Raw genomic sequence first — 4,962 nt, forward strand, 5'->3', positions numbered from 1 at the left:
GCCGCGGGGCGATTTGCTGAATAAGCAGTTACCCTCCGTGCGACAAACCTCTCGCGTTTGAGTCCCCGTAGCCGATCCTCGTGCGATGGAAATCCTTCCTCCAGGTTCCGGAGCACCCCACTATTGCTGGAAATTCCTAACAAGATATCCTTTAGCCGTCCTGACTTGTCATACTCCCACACAGTGAAGCAGCACACGGGGGTAATGCACTCCCCTCGCCGCCATCTTCACTACATACATTTTTAAACATAAAGTAATAACCAGGATACAGTAAAACTTCTGAAGAGATCATTCTAAGAGGGAGTCTAGGAGTCTGAGTTCTGCCTCTGCTGCAACCTTGGATAAACAAGTGGTAGCACCTCTTTGAGTCTCACCTGCAAAGTTGAAACATATGCATACAGTATCTGCCTAAGAGGGATCTTAGAGCAACAAAATGAAGCAATGCCTGTAAAGTATATTAGCACAGTGACCAACACAAAATACACACTCACTAAAAATCATCTTCATGGGACTAGGGTTGTGGCTCAGTGGTACAGCGCTTGCCTTGCATGTGTGGGGCCCTGGGTTCGATTCTTAGCACCACATATAAATAAAATAAAGGTCCCCTGACAATTTATATATTAAAAAAATTTTTTTTAAATCATCTTCAATGATAATGGCTATTGCATAGACTCTTAAGTCCAGATGGTGGGAGTGGCTTTGGCCTTCTAATAGTATATGTTCAACTACCTATGACATACACTATCAGAAAAACTGCAGGAATTAACCAACAATTCTACCTACTAGCTCAGTCAGAGGATTCACCTAATCTGAGGCATGCCATTTATAATACCTAAACTACATCAGAAAGCAGACAAAAGTAGTGTGTGAATCTGTCCACAAAACCTTTTCATACTAGAAAGCATTCAAATTCCTCTGACAAGCCCCCAGGGAATCCCTCTGGGGGTTCCAAAAACACAATAAAGTGCTTGATTGTTCATTACAGTGCAACAATTCTAAATCTGTCTCACATACACATAGGACACATGCTCCACAAGGACTTTTTTTCTTTTTTTCTTTTTTTAATCCTTCATTCCCCCTGGTACTTAAGCAAACAAGACTTGCTTTCACATACAGGTAACCCAAATAATGCAGGACTACCTTGAAGCTTGCATCTGCCTGAAAATAAACCCACACAGAATGACCCTGTAGGGATTTGCTAGTGCATTACACAGCAAAACAGTCTAAAATCCTTCTTCATCTGCCCATTCCTCCAACCTTCAAAACAAAAACAAAACCTCATTATCTCTTCCCACCTCTCAGTTGACCCCATCTCCACCTCAGATGCCCTCAGTGCCATCCTGCTTCCTCCTTGTCATCACACTCACCATGCTCATGCCACCTGTCCCTTCTCTTCAGGGTGTAACTTCTGAGAAGTACAGCCTAACCTGGATACCTTCCTCTCTTTGGAGGCAGCCCTCTGGAGTTCTGAGTAATGGAATTCTCCACCTCCCTCAGGGGAGCCAACCACAAGAAATCCACCCCACCCCTAGCCCTGCCTAGGTACCCACTTATGCTTCTTCCAAAGGCTGCATGAGAATGACCCTCCAAGTTCCTCTTAGCGTAGAACAGCACTGAGGTGACAAGGACCTCATCTGTTCTCTGCCTGGCTTGCAGGGCAAAGTCAGTATTAATCAGAGTGCCCTTTTTGCTGCTGACAGACAAAGTAGATGCACTCATAACCAAGAACTTCTCACCAAACCCTCAGGGCTTTAAATCTTTTTCAAATAAACTGCAATTTGTAAAGAAACCCCTGAAATGATGTTGTGCAAAGAAGTTAAAGCGGGCACAGAAGGATGGAGTAACATTTCACCATCTGCCTGCGATAATAATACTGCCTCCACCTTACAAACATCTAATTGATTGGGTGACAGAAGCACAAAGATCCTGCCACAATCTAACAAACAAAGATTATTTCTAAATTGTACCTTCACATAGGAAGACTGCCAAGGTCATGCTCAAAAGGACCAATTTTGAGCATATGAACTTTCTAGTAGCAGAATGATAGGAGTCCTGGGACACAGTTGGGCATGATTGAACCAACTTGCTTTATTATAGTTGCTTAGAGCAATGTCGAGCTAGGGCCACAAAGAGAGCAGATAGATATAAAATGACTTCAAGACAGTGTTTCCCACTGGCAGTATGGAAAATGCCTTAAAGCAATATGAATGGACATCTGTCTGGGTCACCTGTAAAGGAAGTCTGTGCTCTGGGCCACTTTACTCTCTCAAGTGTTGAGACAGCAGACTTTTTCTGGTGGAGTCACATTATACATAGTGAGGTGGCAAATAGATGCCCAAGCTAGGGTCTAATGGGGCTTAGACTTTATGGGGTGCCATGGTTTTCTATAATGGCAGAGCTCACGCCTGAACTGAAGGACTTGAGAACAGTGAACTGGCAGAAAAGAGAAGCAGTTTTGATTACACAAATTTCTTAAACTTCCTTTCCCTGCAGAGACGGCCCCAAAAAACATTCTGATCCAAGCCAAACAGAAATGTGACTTAGCTTATTGTGTCTTATCCAGGTCCCCGTGAACAATCAGGGACCACTGTTAAGTAGCTAAATTACAATCCAGCTTTTAAAAATTACTGTATTTTTCCTATAGGTATCATATATTTATATATATTTATATATATTCCATAGGTAACACATACTTGTATAGATAAATATATTTGCATAAATGTTGGGATTCTTGGAACTGATTAATATTAAAACTGGAAAAAAAGTCATCATTTCATCTTTTTCTTTAAACCAAGTGTTAAGGAGCTAAATATCCCTTTATTGGTAACTGATTATAAAAAGTTCTACTCTGATCACAGGAAACCTATTTTCCAGCATGTATTTCTGTAAAATCAATTAGATTTATACTCTATTATTTATTTTTATTCTTTAAAACATGAAGTAACTTCTTTATTTTCACTATATATATATTATTACTTTCTATTTATAGCAAATGATGTTGGTCTTGCATTCACAGTGGGGGTTCACAAATTCTGTTCTTTTTTGGCAGGGGAGGGTAATGGGGATTGAACTCAGGGGTACTCAACCACATCCCCAATCCTATTTTGTATTTTAGTTAGAGACAGGGGCTCACTGAGTTGCTTAGGGCCTCACTGAGTTGCTTAAGGCCTCGCTAAGTTGCTGAGGCTGGCTTTGAACTCATGATCCTCCTGCCTCATCCTCCTGAGCCACTGGTATTACAGGCACAAATTCTGTTTTAATAAATGAATTTAAGTAAATAAAAGCGAGCAAGTTTAAAAATACATTAAAATATTTTTATTGAGATAATAATAAAAGTGGTCTGTAGACTTAGTCCAATGCCACACAGTCTGGCATCAGCTCTCTATTAGCCCTAGTTCTTACCACTCCAACCAGTTTTTTTTTTTTTTTCTTTTTTTGTATCAGGGATTGAATCCAGGGGCACTTAACCACTGAGCCACATCCCCAGCCCTTTTTAATGTTTTTTTTAAAGACAGGGTCTCACTAAATTGCTTAGGGACTCACTAAATTGCTGAGGCTGGCTTTGAACTAGAGATCTTCCTGCCTCAGCCTCCCAAGCTGCTGGGATTAGAGGTGTGCACCACCATGCCTGGCCAGCTATTTTTCCTCCAAAGCATGGATTTAGTGTGAAGGTTCAGATAATAACTCTTCTAATTACTTAGAAAATCCTTTGCAATCACTTTGTCAACATATTTGGAAAAGGTTATCTATGCAGGAAAGGTCTGGTTTTCTTTACTGGAGAATAGCAGAATAAACAAAAAAAAATTGGGTTTTTTATCAACAGTAAAAAGGCAGGCAATCTTCCCACTTTCCCATAAGTTTGTTCTTTCTGCTCTTTCCAATGGTTGTGAGTAGCTCTACAAAACAATGACCTGGTTTAGCAGATAAAAGGCCAAGGTTCCTATGTGGAGACATTTAAGTGTGTTTTGTTTTGTTTTTTAATGTGTGAAACCCTTGTTTATTAGCATTGTATTCTTGAGCAAATGACCCTGAATCTGAATATCTGTACTTCACAAATGAGATAATGAATGTCAGGCATTCAGCACAAAGCCTAAGATCAGGCACACATAAGTGCCCAAGAAGAGGTATTATGATTATTGTTGTTGCTGTTATTATTTTGTTTGTTTTGATAAATGTATGCATTGTGAAATGATTACCACAATCATATATTCATCCCCTCACACAGTTATTTTCATGTGTGTAGTGAGAACATTTCAGGCCTATTGTTTTAACAACTTCCAAGTATATAACATATTAATATAACCGTAGTCACCATGCTAAACAAAAGATTGCCAGAATTTATTCCTCCTAGGTAAAACTTTGCCCCTTTCATCATCCGTTCTCCATTTCCCAACCCATTCTCAGCCCTTGGCAAATACCATTCTACTCCCTGCCCCACTCCCATAAATTTTACTTTTCCTTTCTTTCAAAAATTTTATTTTAAGCCAGCTGCAGTGGCACATGCCTATAATACCAGCAGCTCAAGAGGCTGAGGCAGAGGATCGCAAGTCCAAAGCCAGTCTCAGCAACGGCAAGGCGCTAAACAAATCAGTGAGACCCTGTCTCTAAATAAATTACAAAATAGGGCTGGGGAGATGGCTCAGTGGTTAAGTGTCCCCTGAATTCAATCCCCAGTACCAAAAAATATATATATTTTTAAATTATAGTTGTATATATTGATCATGTACAACATGTCTTGAAATATGTGTACACTGTTGAACGACTACATTGAGCATAGGCATAGCTTCACAGCTTTACTTTTTGTGGTAAGACACTTAAAATCTATTTCTATAGCAACTTTCAGAATAATACATCATTAGTAGCTAAATCATTATATTGTACAATAGATTTAATTTATTCTTCCCACTTAAAATTTTGTATCCTTGAACTAATACCTCCATAGATGCTGCCCTCATACCCATC

General features: G+C 39.7%; 1 protein-coding gene across 9 annotated transcripts in view; it reads right to left on the reverse strand.

Annotated features, from left to right (window-relative positions):
- Nucleotides 1-4,962, reverse strand: part of Fhit (fragile histidine triad diadenosine triphosphatase) — a 1,420,772-nt gene that overhangs the window by 1,278,585 nt on the left and 137,225 nt on the right. The window contains exon 1 of one of the 9 annotated variants that reach the window (XM_048801204.1): nt 1,368-1,519. The exons of the other annotated variants lie outside the window; for them this stretch is intronic. The gene's annotated coding sequence lies outside the window, so the exon portion shown is untranslated. Of the gene's footprint in view, nt 1-1,367; nt 1,520-4,962 lie in introns of those variants that run through there. 9 annotated transcript variants of the gene reach the window in all.

This window comes from Marmota marmota, unplaced genomic scaffold, assembly GCF_001458135.2.
Source record: "Marmota marmota marmota unplaced genomic scaffold, marMar, whole genome shotgun sequence".
In the NCBI taxonomy this organism is placed as follows: Eukaryota; Metazoa; Chordata; class Mammalia; order Rodentia; family Sciuridae; genus Marmota; species Marmota marmota.